This window comes from Peromyscus leucopus, chromosome 4, assembly GCF_004664715.2.
Source record: "Peromyscus leucopus breed LL Stock chromosome 4, UCI_PerLeu_2.1, whole genome shotgun sequence".
Lineage (NCBI taxonomy): Eukaryota > Metazoa > Chordata > Mammalia > Rodentia > Cricetidae > Peromyscus > Peromyscus leucopus.
In genome coordinates this window covers 142,363,681-142,383,798 of record NC_051066.1, presented here as the reverse complement: position 1 = coordinate 142,383,798, position 20,118 = coordinate 142,363,681, and the positions used below count along the sequence as shown (strand labels likewise).

At 48.1% G+C, this 20,118-nt stretch overlaps 1 protein-coding gene across 2 annotated transcripts in view; it reads right to left on the bottom strand.

Moving 5' to 3' along the window:
• Positions 1–18,963, bottom strand: part of Znf831 (zinc finger protein 831) — a 108,664-nt gene extending 89,701 nt beyond the window's left edge. The window contains exon 1 of one of the 2 annotated variants that reach the window (XM_028855776.2): positions 18,633–18,963. The gene's annotated coding sequence lies outside the window, so the exon portion shown is untranslated. Of the gene's footprint in view, positions 1–2,793; positions 3,503–18,632 lie in introns of those variants that run through there. The other variant, XM_028855777.2, reaches the window with a different exon arrangement.
• Positions 18,964–20,118: the final 1,155 nt, after the last annotated feature.

The following is a 20,118-nucleotide window of genomic DNA, read 5'->3' as shown; positions in this document are numbered from 1 at the left end:
GGGAGGTATCTCAGTTGGTTAAGTACCTGCCAGGCAAGCATGAGGACCTGAGTTCGATCCCCAAACCCAGCTGAAGAAAGATGGGCGTGCTGATACACACTTGTCACCTTATCACCAGAGAGGCAAAGACAAGAGGGTCCCTGGGGCTCACTGCTCAACTATCCTACTCTATTTGGCAAGTTCTACGCATAAACATGATGCCTCTCCCAGCCCCACACCTGCACATGCAGGAGCATACACACCAAAGAAATTTAAAATAGAAATAAAAATAGGGAGGCGAAATAATAAGTTGGGTGAATCTCTAGAGAATTAGGCTGAATGAGCAAAGCCAGAGCCCAAGAGCTACACACTACGTAATCTTTATAAAATATTCTTTTAAAAATTTTATGAAGTAGAACTGGAGTTTAAATACATTCATTTGTTTGCTTGTGTACTTGTTTATCTGGTGTGTATATATGCAGGTATGTGGGTATGAGCATGCTGCATCACAAATGTGGAGGCTAGGGGAAAATCTTCTTCCGTGGGGGTCCCAGGTACCAAACTCGGGTTAACAAGCTCACCCGCAAGTGCCTTTACCTGCTGAGCCACCCCACTATCCCACTACAAACATCCCTAAAGTGACAAACTCTGGGGCAAGGAGACAGAACAATGGTTACCAGGTTGGGAAGAGGGCAGGGCAATGGGGTAGTAGGGGAGAGTCAGCTGGCCACTAGCAGGTCGTTGACATGCTAGGAAAGTCTGTACTGCTGCCAGTGTGGAAACACATAGGGAGTCTGCTTATTTCTTACAAAGCTACAATTATTTCCATAAAAGACTGATTCATTAAAATAAAAGCAAGTTAATAAATAGAGTCAAAATGAAAAGAAAGTTCCTGCTGAGCACATGCTGTTTAGTGGACCTGTGCGGCGTATTGACTCTGTACCTCAGCCATGAGTCCCACTGACTGGCTGTGACAGGCCATTTTCTGTAACATAGGCAGGTTTATAGGCCAGGCTGGCATGAAACTCCCCAGTGATTCTCCTGCCTCAAGCTCCCATACCAGAATAACTGGCAAAATTCATGTCCCACTCTTGGTTTTCTTAATTCTGGTTCACTTTACCTTCTTCTGAGTTCCCTTATATTGAAAGGAAATTCACCTTACTGCCACACATGGAAATGCTTCAGTGTGGCTGTGAATTGGAAACCATCACAAACTTCAACTGATATGAAGGAGACACTCAAGACCCTCCCTACAGTAGTCAACCATTGCCTCGCCTGCTCTGTAGACCTGCTGAGAAACAGACACGCCCCTCTCAAGACCATTTGTATGCCATTCCCGTGGTTGAGGGGTGACAGAGTCCTGAGACCCCAAAGACAAGCCCTGTCCTTGTATCTTCTCTACCTACAAACCTGGAGACTCCTGCTCTCTGGGGTGTTCACCATGTCTCACAATAGGCTCTCAGGCCTTTGTTTAAAGGGTTCGATGAGACAGCAGCTGTGACTGGCAGCCCAGGCTCACTCCCCCTTGGCTTGCCCCTGCATCAAGTCAAGGCCTTCCCACCTTCCTTTTCCAGGCCTGGCTCTGTGTACACAATGTTTGTGGCCTCTGCCAGGGAAAAGGTGTCTCTGGCTGGTGACCCCTGGTCCCTCACTGTGAGCTCATTTCCCCAGGCAGCTGTGTAGTAGTCACTCAGGTCCTTCTGGGTAACCCTGTGAGCAGAGAGCTCCTCCTCTGTGACCATCCCTCCCCTGGTTGCCCAGCCAAGTGCTGAAGGAAGCCAGGATTCCCATCCCAGCCTTGGAGTCTCCTTGCAGATAATTGAGATGGATCCAGAGCTCAAGGTCCACTCTGATTGGCATTCACCTATGATCCCAAACTTTCTCTTAGCAGGGACAATGGGTAGGGTGGCTAGGGGCCACAGTGTTATTTTAAATCAGCCCAGACATTTACTCTGCCTGCCTGTGAGCTCATGCCTCCTCTCTCAGTTACATCCTGTCCTTTGCTAGGTCAGCAGTTAGCATCTCGGCCTTAAACTATATACTTTCTCTAAGGAGAGGGGAGGTTTGTCTCCCTTAGACCTGCCTCCCAGGCTTATCTGAGATTCCCTCAAACTCTTAGCCATCTGGAAGTCTGGGAAGGCAAGCATGTGTATAAATGTATGGTTTGTGAGCCCTTGGAAATCTCACTGAAAAATGATTCTGCCGAGTGGCTGATCAGAATGCTTGTAAATACTATCAAGTCATTGGATACTTAGGGGTGGATGTGGGGATTTGGGTGTGTGTAGAGGGGTGTATTTTCCAAACTCTTGGGCTAATGTATACTTCTAGCTGATTCACATCTTTAATTTAATTAGGCCACTTTTGATGAAGTTCAGCTTATCAATGTATTTGTTTATTAATCCTTAAAAATGTAGGTCACTTTACTTTATGTGTGTGAGTATTTTGCCTATGTGTACGTATGTGTACCATGTGTGCCTGCTATCCAAAGAGGATAGAAGAGGACATTGGTTCACTTGGAACTGGAGTCACAGATGGCTATGACCCTCCCTGTGGGTCCTGGGAACCCAAACCAGGTCCCCCGCAGGAGTAACAAGTGCCCTTAAATGCTGAGACATCTCTCGAGCTCCCTTACTTGTCTTTTTCTGTTTAGCAGAACATCAGCTGTGGGCCTGGTTTCTGACAGCCATTATGAATTACAGTAAACATTTTGACAGACGCAGCCATGGAGGTAAACACACTGGAGGCAAAGGAGTTTGTTGTTTAAAAACACCACAAGAAGCTTCTATATGCTGATGGCCTGCAATATTCACATACCTTTACGAAGGGTGGTGGGTTCTCAGCCAGTGAAGTTCTGTTCTAAAGCCAGGTGGCCCAGGCCAGTCCTGAGAGATACAGCCACAGGTCCATGGAAGTGAGGGGAACCTAGAAGTTCGCTCTTGCTCTCTCTCCCTTTCCCTCCCCTCCCCCTCATCTTCTGGGGAAGTTGCTAGTCTGCCAGCAAGGTATCTTGTCATTCTCTATCAGTGCCTGATGCATAAGCAGAATCTCAGCACAGAGAGATGCCCTGCATACGCCCCACACACCTCAGCAAAGAGGAGGAAAGAGAACAAGACGGTGTCCCTGAAGCTGGCAATTGAGTCAACTCCATGTTTCCCTGAAGAAAACAAAATAAAGCATCTTGAGGAACCTGGAGGACACTCCAGTGGAGATAAAGCTCGGTCTGGCTCAGAAAAAGGAAGTAAATTGTTTTCTATGCATTACTCAACACAGCAGCGGGGGCAACACTCAGAAAACAGGAAGAGGTCGAAGCAGAGACTTCAAAAGTCTCTGGGGACCGTGACTATTGATCTGGAAACCCAAGAGGCCCAGAAAGTGTTCGTGTAACATTCTGCTCTAGAGATGAGGCTGTTCCAGGGCTGAGAGAGAGCCAGAGTGTTGGTCCTTCTGGAGATGGGGTTGACATGAGCATCGACATGGCTCAGTGTGAGTATTTCCTTTGTGGAAATGGCCATGGCAGGGGAGCAGGGAGCGTCCCTTAGTCCCTGAGGTGCCATTTCCAGCTAAAATGTTGTGAATTTGTTCAACATGGGTATGTTTGCAATCATTTTTATCTTTGAATATTGCACTAAAGTTATCTCCCCCAAGAGGAGTTTCTTCTTCTGCCCCTGTCTCCACTTTGCTCTGTCTGACCTTGTCAAGAGTGAAGCAGTAATTACTCGGCTGACCTTCAAACGTCAGAGTTTCTCTAGGTACAATCTGAGAAGCAGAGAAGGGTCTAGTTAAAAGAAAATGTCCCGAGACATGGTAGGCCAGAAGTCCTGCTGGCTATGAATGTCTGCAGGCTGAATGGTCATGACTTTGAAACTCAAAAGATGGCCACAGATTTGCTCCATTTTTGATATCAGTTGTCTCCAGGTGATTGTAAGCTTCAGCCTTGTTTTCAGCTAGATTAGAAGAGGGGGCATTTCCTCTGAACCTTGGAAGGATCAAATTGAGCAAGTGCCCATGGCCTTATGTTCAAGCCATGCAAGTCATCATAGGTATAAGAGCCTCAGGAATGTGAAGTTGGGGCAGTTAGGATGCTGCAGGGCCAGGTATAGTATCCTTGGTTCATGCAAACCTTGATGGGCCTTGATGCAGCTACAGCATCTCTCATAACAGCCTCCAGTGTCTCCTCTGCAGCTCAGCACATGAGGAAGCTACCCATCTCTTACATCAGCATCCCCTTTGATTTATTGGTACTTGCTATGAGTGTGTGTGGTGTGTGTGTGTGTGTGTGTGTGTGTGTGTGTGTGTGTGTGTATGTGTGTGTCCAAGTGTGCTTGAGTGTGTTCATGGTGCAGATGTGTACATGGTGCAAATGCATATGAGGTATTGTGTATCTGTGGCCCCAGTACTCAGGAGATAGAGGCAGGAGGAGACATCAAGGTCATCCTCAGATACACAGGGAGTTTGAAGTCAACTTGAAATACATGAGACTCTATCAGAAAAAAAAAAACCTGATAAAACAATAAAAATTAAAGGGTGAGTTGTATAATATGCGACTTCTATCAGAAAATTCAGTAGTTCTTCTAAGCACTACCATAGAGCTAGTCCACAACATGCAACAGACACCCAAAAAGCTTCAATGGCCATAGTCATCAAAGAAAAAAATTCAGAATCAACTCACTTTCTAAGGTCATGTTTCCCTCAAGGATAAAGAGAAATGGCTCCATACTAAGATAAAGGTTCTTTGGTCAAACTGCAGTTCATATAGACTGTCTTTAAAGGTAAAACTGTTTAATGCTGCTAAATGAGCGAGTCACAAGCTATGAGAGGACACCAGAAGCCTGTGTTCAAGGTTCACAGCTGGAAAGAGCATGCTCAGTCCAGGCTACGCTGTTCTCACATCATGGCTGGCACCTTTATCCCTATTCACAGCTATGTTGGGAGCACTAATGGGCTACCTTGGCTTTGGGAGCTCGGAGTTCAATTGCAAGGCTTCCCTAATCCCATATGGACAGACGCTGGGTATGGGCAGTCAAGATGGACTCACGAACTGGAGCAATGTGCAAGGCTTCTGGTATCCCCATGAGTCAAATCCATGTAAGACACATCCCCTGTGCTCTTTCCAGGAGCCAGGGCCCAGTCACCACCTTGCTACTGTCTCTCCCCACTCTTCAAATACCAAATTCATGACCTCCAAAGTATGTGCTCAACAAATGAGTCGAGTTGGGGAATATTCTCACTGTTTCAGTACTGATGTTCACAGCACAGGACACAATTTCAGAAAAGCCAACACACTCCACATCCATTTGTGAGAAACAGCCATTCATTCTCTTTTGGATGACCAGCAGTGGACCCTGGGTCTACGTCCCCACCCCTTTTCTGGTTTATTAACCCCATGTGCCATCACAGATGTGAGCATCCATCTCACACGAAGAGCCGCCTACTTAGCTCTGGAGTCCCCGGTACCTCTTCCAAGAACAAAGTCGACTCTCAGGCGACATCGACCAAACAAGGCTAGGTCAAAGCTCTCCTTTCCCTGACATGATTTGGAGATGCTTAGAATGGACACACCAGGTGGAAACTCTGTATAGTGAGAGACCTCAAAAGCTTCAAAACACGGTCAGGAAACAAAGACAAGAGCTGTCAAAACCCTGTTAGGCTTCCCTGTGGGGCTCGGCAACGCCCTACCTTGTAAACACATATATCAGGACTTCACGTTGCGCTAGAGCCCTTTGGGTGTCTGGTCCCCCTGACAGCCTCTGCAGGGTTCCTTCCAGTGTCAAAAGCAGGTACTAATCACCATCCTTGTGTCCTGAGAAAACAGGTTGCGCCTGTGGAGTCTCTTTAAGGAGAAGCACTCCACAGATGTGTGACCACGTGCTGAGGGCTGTTGTTCACCAGCACACAGCAAAGTGCCTCTCCCGAAGTGTAATTGGACCAGCACCCCATGCAATTACCTGTCTGCTTGTTCTCTTGTCAGGGAAATGATGTCTTTATTTAAAGCATGATGCATCCAGCCGGTTTTTGATTACCCATGGAAATGGGGGTGAAGGGTCAGCTGGATAATTGAAACAAACTTTACTCCTCCTGAAAGTTTCTCTCTGCTCGCTCCTTCTCTCTTTTCATGGTTCCCCAACCAGGGCTCGGGTCCCCATGGAGCACAGAAGGGCTGCTGTGCTGTGTGCCCAATCCCACCCCAGCCAGGACATGGCTCCCACCTTGCAGAGTGGCCCTGAAGCAGCCCAATCTCCCAGGGGATCTGTGGAAGAAACAAAGGTCCCATTCCGAACATTCGACTTCATATTTGTATGTGTGACACCTTTATTCCCACTGACTTGCTTTTATCCTTTCATTTGTTCCAAGCTGTACTTATGTAACAACCATGGAAATGTTCCATAATGATTGTGTGTGTGCGCGCGTGCTCCTCTGTGTAGGAAGACACACACTTGCATGCACATGTAGACAATGAAAGTCGACATTGGGTGTTTTCCTCAACAGCTCTCTCTCTCTGCTTTGTTTTGGGAGACAGGGTCTCTCACTGAACCTGGAGATCGCTGAAGTAGCTAGACTGACCAGCTAGCAAGCCCTAGGTATCGGCCTCCCTGAGATTACAGACATGTACCACTACGCCTGGCGTTTGGCATGGGTGCTGGGGATCTGAACCCAGGCCTTTGCACTTGCAAGTCAGTCTCTTAATCCACCTCTCCCCAGCCCTGGGTAGCACACCTCTTTTAAAGAGTTATGTTGTGTGGGGCTGGAGAGATGGCTCAGTGGCTGCTCTTCCAGAGGACCCAGATTTAATTCTCAGCACCCACATGGCAGCTCACAACTGTCTGTAACTCCAGTTCAAGGGGATCTGATGCCCTCACACAGACAGACAGACAGGTAAAACACCAGTGCAAATGAATAAATTTTTGTTTTGTTTTGTTTTTTTGAGACAGGGTTTCTCTGTGTAGCTTTGCGCCTTTCCTGGGACTCACTTGGTAGTACAGGCTGGCCTCGAAATCACAGAGATCCGCCTGGCTCTGCCTCCCGAGTGCTGGGATTAAAGGCGTGCGCCACCACCACCTGGCCAAAAATATTTTTTAAAAGAAGAGTTGTGTTGTAAAAGGTACCACCAGCTGCAGCTTGGAGTGCGAACCAGAGGTCAACATCCAGCAAGGCTGGTGGTACATATGAGAAGTCTGGGCCTCAACCTGTACATTCCTCAGCCATGGCCAATGATGAGGGTCACAGTGTCAAAGAGAATAAGGACTCCTGGGATAAGTTTGCAAGCTTTCTGTAAATCTAAAATAATCCCAAATAAAAAGTTCAAAGACAATAATAATTTCTACATTTAATACATATTTAATAGTAATTTAGCAATGTGTTTATTAGTAATAATAATTATTGTTATTAATAGAAATCCCTGCTAAAGTTAAAAAGAGAAGTTATAAAAGCTAAAAAGAAAAATTTACCCAGTACCCATAGAGCTTTGCAGACCAATCTTGGGGGACTGTCAGGCCAGACTGCATATCTGAGATCCCACATACATCCAGTAACCAGGTGGGTTGTACTGGGGTTGGTCTCTCTGGCCAAAGCCCTGTAGGGACACTGATGACAGACAGCAGAGAGATGGACACTCCACACTGCCATCCCAGAGACCCAGTGGGCGCAGAATGGCTAGAACCTCAAAAGACAGGATCCTTCTGACCCCACAATAGTCAACTTTACCCACAATGCACCCGCTCACCTCCTCTGACCCGGGCCCCATCCTGTCCCTGGGCAGCCAAGGCTGTTTGGGAAGTAAATGCCCCCAGGGTTCATTTTGGAACAGTTCCCCTCACGTTGGCAGAGCTGGCTCCATCAAGAGCGAGGCCGTGACTGATTCTCTAGGGAAAGGCACAATGGCCCACCTCCCAGGGCTGTACACCAATGTTCTCTTGCAGGTAATTGCCCAAACTATCGCTGCGGGCTGAACTCACGCAGTGCCACACGTAATGAAAGTGGCTGAGTGACAGCCGAAAAATCAGGGGAAAGCAGAGCATTTATGTCCCTAAGATTGTGTCCCTGTTCAGGAAGCTGTGATGTGGCTCCTGAGTACTTGGCTCTCCCATTTCTAATCACAGAGTGTAAAAAAGAAATTGTTTTTTCAGCACCGGAAGTGATTTTGCTGGTATCACCCACTGTTTGGTAGATTAAATTTTTGAGGCCAGAAAGAAAGGGGGGAAAAAATCTTGAAATTTTAGTGAAATCAAACAAATAAATAAAACCTTGCTCCCTTTCCTTATGTTCACAAAGTTCCCTAAGTAAGGAGTTGTTTTCCCTTTATTTTTAAGAAATGAGTTCATCAGTCCAGATGGGGAACAATATGGCTGGCTAAGACCCTGCCACACCCACCACGGTGGGGTGGGGAAGCTGGTTAATCAGTGCCTGTTGGGTATATTTATAAAGCAGTATGTTTTAACATTTCAATAAACAGATTAAAACACAGATTTGTGTATTAGCCTCAGCCAGCCATCTCTACAAGCCAAGAAACCTCCCATCCTTGAGAAACCCATTGACAACAGGTCCTTGAATCAAAGGACTGGTCTGGGAGGTCTTGACCCTTCTTGGGACCTTGATTTGTGATCTCTTGAGCTCTTCTTGTGGTTTATTTCCCACTGTCTGTCCTTTGGCTGTGTTCTTATTCCATTTCAAATCCTTTTTTGGAAAGAGGCAGAACACAGACCAATCCACTCAGTTTGGCTCCAAAGCAAAAGAAAGTTCAGAAGCACATCCCCCAAGCAGAGAAGCACTTGGGAGACATCAGCCCATCTCTTCCCTAAGCACAGGGCTCACCAGCTGGCTCTCACTAGGACTTTGTTTTTATTTTCATATATTTTTATTCTTCATTAAAAGCACTTTGTGGAAGCACTCATTCATTCTTTAAAAACCAGAAGGCACAGTGGCCTCCACAGCAGGGCAGAGACACTGATGGCAGTGCACTGAGGGAAACAAGCCAGGCATGAAGACCAGGAAGTTCTGCATCCTGTCCCATGGGCAATGGAAGACACTCATCCAAGCAGAGTTAGATGGTGACGAGCAGGGGATGGTGGCAGAAACAGTCAGAGGGATGGACGCTCTATTGGCTAATTAGTTATTGGTTAATTTTCCTGACAAAAGCAACTTGAAGGAGAGTTTATTTCAGTCCCCGGTTCAAGGGTACAGTCCATCACTGTGGGGAAGTCACTGGCAGCAGCTCGGAACAGCTGAGTGGCTATGTCGCATTCACAGTCAGGCAACAGAGAACAATGCACGCTTGTACTCAGATTGCTTTGTCCTTTTGCTCTGGCCAAGACCCAAGTCTGTGGAATGGCGTTGCCCACACTCACCTGTCTTCCCACTCAATTAGCCAAATCTAAGTAATATCCTGCAGGTGTGTTCGGGGGCTTGTCTTGCTTGTCATTCTAGGTCCTTGCATTTGATGACCAGCATCAACAGGTGTCATCACAAATACATTCCAGAGAGCTACACAAGATGGCCACTGTAGTTAACAGCCCTGTGGTGCCTACAGAGAAGGGTATGCTTTCCTACTACCCCTGTCCCAATGACAGAGGAAACTTTAGAAGATGGCAGATGTTCCAGTCACCTTAATGGTATGAAGATTTCATGGGGGGGGGGTGTATACGTGTATCCTAAATGATCCAGTACATAAAGTTTTTCTAAGGACTCACTTTTCAGTACCGAGAATTTAGAGAGATAGTGAGATTCATTCCTTCATCATCCAGATGACAGTCACCTCCCACTGTCCCCAAGGATCTTCCTCCTATGTCCTCCAAAGCCAAGCCCTGGATATAGAGAATCCCCTCTCCTCTCAGAGTCTCCAACCTAACTCAGGACATGAGAGGAGTCTAGAATTGAGCACCAATATGCTTTGGGGGTCATCTAATCAAGTAAGGTCAAGTCCAGCCCAGTATTCCTCCTTCCTTAAACACTTAAGGCAGATGTCACTGAGGGACATGATTTTCCCTTCACTTCCCAGTCAGATTTAGCATATGAGCTAAAACCAATTTGTCACCTTCTTATCTTAAAAGCCATGGAGCAGAAAAGAAAGTTGACCAGCTAATGAGCAAGTGGAAACAGCCCCGCCTCTCACCAGAGCCTCGACCATCGGCCACACCACCATCATTCCAGTGCTCCCATTCAGACCAGTGTATCCTGAGCACACGTGCAAACACAGACATACACACAGGTGTGTGCGCATGAAAAACATCAGTATATTTTGTGTCCAGCTTTGCCCACTTCCTTGTGGCTAAAAGGGGCTCTGACTTTTTCCAATTTGTTCCAATTCCTTCCTCCTGCCAAGGACACTTTTGTCTTCGCTAAACTTTTTTATCATCTTTTGTGTGGTACATAATTAGGATAATTAGAGAGAACAATGGACGGCAAAAACCTAAACAGGCAACCTCTAACCCAAAAAAAATCCACAAGGGAAGAATACACATGCTCTCCCAGGCACCCTGCGAGTCATATTCAACCATCACACACTTGCTCAACAAATACAGGTGGAAAAGCAAAGTATTTCTAAGTTTCCTTGAAGCCAGAAGACCAGAGGGGAAGAGGATGGGTCGGGTGCCTATTTATATAGACTGGCAGTCGGATAGAGACACCCATAAATAAGAAATATATTAAATTAAATAAACTCCAGTGGAGGTGAATGCAGGAGAGAGAGGAGTGGAGTTGAAAGTTGGCACAGTAAGGCCATCACAGTGAACCTATGAGGCAGGAGGCCCAGCCACAGGCATCTGAGGACACAAAGACCTTGAGATGGCTCATTGCTTGCAAGTCGCAAAAGCCAACCAGAGGCTAGTGAGGACAATGTTGGGGGAAGCCAAAGGCTTTCGTACAGAGGGCAAGTGGCACAGTCTCCGGGGTGAAAGGAGACATGGTCTGCCAAGTAGTTCAGGGCTCGGTGTGGAATGGGGGAATGGTTGAAATGCCTGGGTCAGGACAGAGGGGGAAGAACATGGATGTTAGAGTTTCCATGGGATGAGCAGACAGGGTGCTTAAAGCTGACATTCTGGAAGGTTGACATGGACCTGCTTCTTCACAAGAGACACTAGAAAAAACTAGAGTCATCAAGTCTCTTTGTTTGTAGTTCTGAGTTCGTTGTCCAGAGAACAGAGGCTGGAGTTCCATTTCCTGTAGGGCTACGTGGACACTCTATAGAGTTCACCGCCATGTGTGGAAATGTATATCAGGTATCTTTGGAGAGATGCCAGTTTCTGGATGCATCTGTTTCCTCCCTGTGAAGTGAGAAAAACAGATCCAAACCCCAACTGTTCCTCTCTATAAGGCCTGACGCAGTCAACAGGCATGGGGAGTCACGCCTGCCTCTAGGGTCTCATTATCCCTGGCACATTCTCAAAACTTTGACACCTTGGGTCAACCTCTCCATCAAAATATGCACTCCTTAACAATGTAGACCAGAGAGAGAGAGAGAGAGAGAGAGAGAGAGAGAGAGAGAGAGAGAGAGAGAGAGAGAGAGAAATCTAGCTTGCTTCAGCTAATTCCAAGTGGGCACATGGCAAACAATTGCCCGGGGAAGCCCATGGTACACAGGAAGATTGCCTGTGACTTTGTCTAAGAAAGTGTTCGCTATCACACAAAGAACATGGAAGTCATCTTCTCTCCTCTTCTGCCCTGTCTTTGACGTCTGCCATCACTGCCTGGCACTTTCTAAAACATGCTGATGACCCTGGGGAGAAGTGGTCACTTTTCCAGCCTCATGATCTGAGATCTTGGCTGTGGGAGGCCTAGACAGGCCAGACAGTGTGGCACAATAAGCATTTCACCCTGGATGCCTTAGAGTCCACTCTGCATGAAGCAATCACAACTTCTGCCATACCCCTTGCTCCTCGGGGATCCATTCCATAAGGATACACCCAGGCCAGCAAGAAGGGCCAGACAGAAATCAGTCTCTGACCTTTGTGAAAGCCAGGTGGTAGGTCTTAAGCATGTTTAATATTTTGTGGACTTCCTGTTCTCTTTGGGTGAAGTTCCTTGAGACTTGGCTCAAACAGAACAAACTCAGAGCTAGATGGCCAGAGCCAAAACGTGTTCTCTGAAGCAATGGTGTTGGGAGCCCAGTGGGACAGAGAGCTTAGGAACAGAGTTTGTCCAAGACACTGTCTGGTGAGCCTCTGACGACACCAGACTGAGAACGCTGCAGGAAGCCAAGTGAGATTTTGGTCAAAGCATTCAGGGAACCTGCCTTTCCCCTCAGAGGCAAAGAGAAACCTTGTGCAAACATAAAGAAAGCTACACCTCCCTCCCAGGGAAGATCTCTTAACAGCCCTGTTGCTCTGAGAGATAGTGATGGTCCCTGGTCCAGATGATTCTACATTTGCTGCCTCCACTTGCTTCCCACCCCCATTTCTGGTCATCTACAGCAAAGCCACACACTGGCCTCTAGCTTCTTGAACTCCTGCCTGTGTTGGGGTCCCCAGAGATCCACACTCATGGCCTGGAATGCTCTTTCCATCTCTCATTACCTCCCACCGACCTTTCACATCCTTAGGAAAGCCCTACATCAGTGGTTCTCAACCTTCCAAATGCTGCAACCCTTTAACACAGTTTCTCATGTTGTGGTGACCCCCAAGCATAAAATTATTTTGTTGCTACTTCATAACTTTATTTTTGCTACTGTTATGAATTGTAAATATCTCATATGCAGGGTATCTGATATGTGACCTCCAAGGGGTCTCAACCCACAGGTGGAGAACCACTGCCCTAGATGCCGCTTCAAATATCTCAGATCCCCATGCACCCATCTCAGTGATAATTACTAAATGTATTGTCTTTTAGTAATTTTCTTGGGTCCCATGGGGCATTCTATTCTCTTACCTGTTCCATACTCATGGCCAGAGATGGATGTGTTGGTGGGTAGATGCATGGTGGAGAGATGCATGATGAATGGATGAATGGGTTTTAGATGGGTATATAAATGATGGCTGACTGGATGATGAGTGGATAGGCAGGTAAGTGAATGGCAAGATGGATAAGTAGATGACTGGTAGGTGGATGGGTGGATGCACCTTCCAGTCAAGCAACAGCTTCTCCTCTCCCTAACTCTCCTCCACAGTTGTTATCCGTTGCCCCTTCTACCTGAACTGCCATCCTTTCCTAGATTCACATACTCAGAGCCTATCCTCCCCTGAATGGTGGACCCAAGGGCTGCCTCCTCAAGAAAGGCCTTAAGGAGCCTCTTCGCAGCTAGGACTGATCTTTTCATCTCCTGAACACACCCAACACCACCTCTATGAGTTTCTTAGGTGAATGTTTGCCTGTCTTGGGTTGCAGTGGGCTCAGCTTTGTTCACAGACCTCTAAGATCTTCAAAGATGGGAGACATTCCCCTTTTTATTGCTACACTAATAAGTATGGCCAGCTAATGATGTGCCTGTGAGACCTCCAAGCTATGAGGGACAGAAGAGCCTTACCAAATACACCACTTCACAAATGAAGACAGGAAGCCCACAGCCGTGAAGTGACTTGCCCTAAACCAGCCACCAAGGGATCAACAAGAACAATTATGGGCCCAGGCTTCCTTCATGGACCATTTTCTTACAGAAAAGTAAGGCTGATCTTTGGTGGAGACCTTTCCCTTATACTGCCAGATAGAAGCGCCAGGAAGGGTCCTCTCCTGGTGACCCCCTTCCAGCCCAGCCTCCCATCTAGGAGAATATCTCCCAACATAGGATGTCAGTGAGAATCAATATTGGAGGCCAATCCTACTAACTCTAAATGCACAGATTAAAAAAAAAAATCCTTTGTCACAGCCAATACAAAGTACCATAGAACCTTCTCTCTGTGGTGAATCCACACCAGGATGTAGCATGTCATACTCTCCTGCTCCTCCATGGTAAGATGCCTGGCCAAACCACAGAGCAGCTTCTAGAGTTGAATCTTTGCTTAACGTGCCATTAATTGTGGTCAAATGGCTCTACCTTCCCCAGTGTCTCTGTATCTAAGTATCAAATATCAAGTACTGGATATTCAGTTAGGGCAACACAAACCCCCGACCCAGAGAATTAAGTACGAAGTGTTCACCCCAGGGCCATCAATCCCTGCCAATGCTAGTGGTAGTATTGTTGTAGTTAGGATTATTCTCCAAGGGCTCTGGTCATAGGGTACCTCAGTAGAGGAACACCAGAAAGGAGGACTACTTCCTTCTTTCCATAAAGCAATGCCAGAGCTTTGGGGGAGGTTATCCCAGGAGACAGGAGCCATGTGGCTTGCTGGGAATACAGAGATCAAGGTGGCAGGTCACGCACACATCACCACGCCCCACAGCCTCGTGCCATCCACCTCCACATCAGCCCCCTCACATCCGCATCCACACCGAGAGAACACGAGAACACGTGTGTGCGTTTACCCCAGCTCACGGGCACAGGAATCTCAGGCCTTCCAGGTACCCAGTGGCTATCTGCCTGCTACCCTTGCGCCTCCTAGAAACCCATGGACAACTGGAGACTGTGCTCATGGGTCTCCTACCTAGTTGAGCCTGCCAGGAGGGCCAAGTGTTTTTGCATATAATTTGCATGTGTTGACACAGCCCTCCCCATCTCTGCACAGAGCTTTCCCATGCTAACCTGTTATTACCGCCTCTCTGAAGCTGGTGCCGCTTACCCACCCACTGCCAGTGAGTACTATGCATGGAGACAGGCTGGAAGCTGGCAGATCAGTGATTCACATCAACTTCCCAGCCTCAGTTTCTCCTCTGGACAACGGACACCAAGAGCTCTGCATATAAAAACTCCTGACATAAAGCATTCAGAGAAGTACCGCTAACATGCAGAGCTCTTTGTGTGTGTCAGGAGGCCAAGAGTTGCATCTAGGTGAAGAAGTGGGTCCCCTAGGCTTCAGTGACTAGTTGTCACAAACACAAACCTTTACGACTCTTGGTTAAATTTATTTTGCAAGGGGAATCAAAGCAAAATTCACTGTTGAACTGAAATTCATATTTTAGCCTGGTGACCTAGATTTTATAAAAACATCGTACCTGGGGCCGAGGCCCAGGGGCTCCAGTTATCACTAATATCCTGTTTTCTCACCGCCCTTCCAAAGCTCAAGGGTACATGGTCTGTTTCCTAAATGTCCTGTTTCCTACTCTGGGATAGGAAGGGGTGGAAGGAGGCTTCATGTGAGGCAAATTGAGAATTGCGGGGGGAGGGGGGAGGGGAGAAAATATGTACTTCCTAATCTAGGTACAAAGCCTGACTGTACTCCCCTGTGCTCTCTCTCTGTGAGGAGCCTGGCAGTTATCACTGCGAACGTGAGGCCATGCTTCCTGTGGTGAAGAGCACGCGTGTTTTCATCAACAGAGCCCGTTTCTAGGGCCTCCTCACAGGATGTGAGGCCCGTGACAGGTCACAGAGGAAGAGGCGAGCCATGGCAGGGGTTAGAGCTTGTGGGGAGGGGGCATGGGGGCCAGGCTGTTTCAGTTCAGGGGCTGGAACAGGAGTCCAACCTGTGGTTACCTACAGAGCCCTGCATCAGCCTTCAATGCTCTGGACCTCTTCAGAGCGTTCAGAGTGATACTAGACTTGCTTGGTTACAGTCTTCATCTTAGCAAGGCACCGTGCAGTGCAGGGCAGAGCTCAGCACCTGAGCTCAGGCCCAGCTTGAACTCCACTGGTTACTCAGAACCACTACAGAGGAGCTAGGGGACTGATACGTGGCTCGGGTGGCAGAATGCATTTCTAGCATGCACAAGGCCCTGGGCTAGTGATCTACAGCACTGCCTGTCACACCTGTCATCCCAGCACTGCAAAGTGGAGGCTGGAAGATCAGAACTTCTAGGTCATTCTCAACTACATAACAAGTTTCAGGCCATCTTAGGCTGCCTGAGACCTGAGAAAGAGTAGAGAACACGCATCAAGCTTGGGCATGAGCCTTGTGTGGTGACTAGGGAGGGTATCAGCTCTTCATCTAAGGGCTTTGCCAGGCCAGGCTTTGCAGACTGGGGAACAGGGACACTATTGGTAAACATGTGCCTTACCCAAGGTGACAATTTTCTTTCAAGATTTGTAGAGCAGAGAACTTGCACAGTCAGACCAGTGGATATGTTATGGAGTATAGTACCAAATAAAATCCAAAAAGTAAACATAGGATCCTACATTCTTCCCATAACGTCGTGCTGGGCAGGCTCCACCCTCCAGGCACGTCGCAAAGATGAAGTAACACAAACCCCTTTCCCTGCTACCACCAGACCTTCCTTCTTGGAACTTATATCCCACTGAATCTGAGCCAGTAGCCATCCGCTTCCATGCGGATGGTTAAACCCGTGCAACAATGGCAACCAGGCCCTGAGGAGCCACGGGGCTCCCACCTGCCTTGCTGATGGTGTGCTGAGATCAGACCTCCACCGGAGGCCACGCACCTGCAAGCCACTTCCTCTTCGGTCTGGCAAGATGGAACCACATATCTGTGGTTACAAATATGGCCAGTCTAGGAAGGACTAGGGACTTTCATGGCCAATGGAGACCCGTCCTCTGCCTCTGCCCCTCGTGGAAGTGTTCCTGGCCTACAGCTTCTATGGGGGCCCTTCTCCTAGGCTGAAAATGCTTCAGAGGAGGATTGTGGGAAAGTGACCAGAGAACTGGGGGACATCTAGGGGGATAAAACATACTCAGGCCTGTGAATCTGAGACAGATCAGGGTCCCTGATACAGCCATCTAAATGCCAGGCTAGAACACAGGTAAGGAGATGAGACCAAAGCCAGTGCCCTGCTGGCCCACACCTTTAGTTCTGTCCATTATTCTCAAAGGCATTGGAAATTTAGGGAAGTCAATTCTTCCCCAGGACCAGGAAATAAAACTGGCCATGATCATCAGAATTTCTCTACACTCCAAGTTTCTTCACTCAACAGAGGGCCTCTCACATGCCACTGGGCACAATGGGACTTCTCCCATCCCACTCTGAAGAGCTCATCAGAGGCCGGGCCTTGGATTGGCCAACTAGAAGGTATTTATTCACTGATGAAACCCATGTACAGATATAAGCCACAACCATGGGTGGTTCAGACTCATTCTTAGATTGTAGGAAAATATTTGAGATCACCCAGGAGAACCTAAGGGGGTCTCTTCAAGTAGGACTATGGTGGAGAGATTCCTGTGTTTTCATTGGTCTAGTGATGGTGTTAATACACTGAGGCAGCTCTCTCAGATACTGAATGCCACCTGGCCTTCCATTTCTCCTTCCGCCTTATGCTCAACTCGACCATTGCCTCCATTTCCCCACAAAGCAGGGCTCCATGACAACGGCCTCTCCAGCTCTAATATGGCTCTTTATAAGAATAGACTTACCTCTTGAAACAGAAACAGGCTGGGGGGGGGGGTGTTAATAAAACTGACTTTGTCAAAGTCAGTGTCCGTCTTCCTAGCAATGGTAGAAATGCCCCAGGGCCCCCCTTTCTTATCCCAAGCCGTGACCCAACATCTCCCCCCAGCACACACTAATTTCAGCTTGTACGACCTTTCCTTTTGGAAAAACAAGGCATAACAATTGTAGTTCTCCCTTGGCCAATGGCCAGACAGCTAAGAGCTGGAGCCAAGAGACAACGGATACACCCGGAGAGGCCAAGGGCAGAGGGCAGGACATTCTGGACACGTTTCTGTCAGAGACCAGCCTGAAAGGCCTTGTGGAGAGTCTGTGCCGAAGATCAACACCTCTAGTCTTAATGGCACGCCAAGGCCCTTCAGAACCTAGTGTGGAACATGCCTGTGACATTAATTAATGCCAGGCAAACTGCAACAGCCGAGTCTGAAAACTAAAAATAGACCTTTGCCAACTGACTCATCTCTGCACAGAATTCAGAGCCTTTTTCTCAGCTTCTCCTCTACATGTGCCTTATTCTTTACGTCTCTCTGTCTCTCTGTCTCTGTCCCTCTCTTTCCCTCCATCTTTGTTGTTCTCTTCTTTGTGTTGGGAGGTTTCACTTCCGGAAGTGATGGTCCCACTCAGCTACCCTCTGACCCATAAACATGCTTAATAAGCAAGGAAATCATTGCTTTTCCTGGCTCTCATGGTCCTAAACCGTGTCATTTGTACTTAATATTTTCCATGCGGATGCCCCTGCCTGTTACATCACATATAACTCTATAGCTTCGTTTCCGATTCCAGTCCCATCTATTTTAAACTTTGTTGATTTCGGCAAGGAAGGAAGCCTATTTCATACAGATTAGCTGGACAGCTGGGTCTGATTGCTTCTGATTATCGGGCTTGGGGCCACTAGGGAAAGAGGTTTCCTAAAGCCCCTTGGATGGAGGACCATTCCATATGGCCCCCAAAGTGTGGGTCACTGCTCACTCCAGGGAGGAAGGGCCAGCAGCCTTAGTCGGAAATCAACAGGTCAAGGAGAAGGCAGGCTCACACACTGCTCCACACCTCAGGGTTTGGAGGCTGTGCTTGAAGGTGGAGGAGGGGTGCAGGGAACCAGGAGCCCCTGGGTTCCGAGCTCCTGTGTGCCCCTGAGTGGGGGGTTGTGTCAGAAACCACTGCGTGTGTTGGAAGGAGGCATCCATCATGCTTGCCTCACAGACACTCGGAGGCAACAGACCAGGCATAAGCATCAGAGCCCTTCACCTGGCCTTGCACCCCAGACCTCCAGGTGCACAAAGAAATCCCAAAGTCCTCTCTCACCTTTCAGTGGTCAGTCCACAGGCAGGTGGGGGCTGCCGCGCTCTCCTGAAAGCTGGTGGCTCCGATGAGGGAGGAGTACTCTCCCTGCTCGTCCCATCTCTGCCTTCTCTTTGTGCCTCCTCTAGAGAAAACCGAGTGCTGGAGGTTTAAAAAAAGAAGGATGGTGTGTGTGGAGGGTGGTGGGAGTCGGGGGTGCCGAAGCGGTAGGGGGGGTGGCAGAGGGACACTGGGGGGTGCTAAGCAGCCTGCCCTGGTGTGGGTTCGGGGTAATGGCCGACACAGGGGAGACGGCTTGCCTGCCGGAGCTCAGCACCACGGCAGCTTTGTGTGGGCGGCGGCAGCTCACGGCTGGGTTTCAAACCATTACACTGAACATTTGCAAACAGATAAAAAAACAAACCCATTGGGCACAAATGGAAACTTCTGCTTCCCTTCTCCCCACACTTTCCCCTTCTCCTCTGCTCCAGAGTTTCCCTAGAGGAAGGTCAGGGTGGTTGTTGGCCCCTCAGGGCTCCCCTGACCCCATCTCCTCCACCATTCCACCCCCCATGACCACCACTGTGTGTAGACAGGAGCCGGTGTGCAAGACGGTCACCAAACCTTGGGATCCATTCACTTAAACAACATTCTCCTCTAGGGTCCCACTCGAAGCCATGTGGCTGAAAAGGGTCTTCAGCTTCCATATTGGAAGGTGTGTCGTCTTTCTTGGTTTCAAAGCTACCTTAGAACAGATCCGCAAGAAGTTGGGTGAGAACATTGTCACTGCTGAGTGACTCTTTTTCCTAAGGACATTCTGTGAACAGTGGTAGGGGATACTGCTTGAAAAGGAAACAGATTCCATGTTCAAACCACTTTGAGAAATGTCACATGCCATTGTGCCCACGGCTAATCATAGTTCTTTGCAGGGAACAGCTCTGAAAAGTCCTGCAATAAAGACACTTGTCTCACTTTGCTTAGGTATTTCCAGAATGTGCAAGACCCTAGATGAGAGAGGTCTTAGTGCCAAGAGGCAGGTCAGGGTTCACCAGTTCAGGACTCTCTCTGCTTGCGGCCACAGTCATCAATGAACTTGAGACTCTATCACAAACAAGAGCAAAATATGGACATCTCTGATTTCTCACAGCTGTACCTCCCTTCCAGGTGGGTCTCTGCTTCCTTTCTACAGTTCAGAGCCCATGGAAGGCAGAAAGGTGCTCTCTGAGCACTCTACGGCCATCTCCCAGCCACACACTGTGCCAAAACTGAGAGAAATGATTTCAGAGCCTGTCTCCAGGGAAGCAGAAGATCAGAACCTTGAAGCATAGATCCTAGAGAGGTGACTCTAGGTGACAGATGGATCTGTACTGCAGTAACAATGACAGGAGAAAGTAGATGGGGACATTGGTGTAGCAGGACAAGAGAGGAAAGAACAGGTTCCCATGAGCCTGAGGACGTCTGAAGGTCATCAGTACATGGAAGGGGTCCTTGTTAGTTACTTCCTATTGCT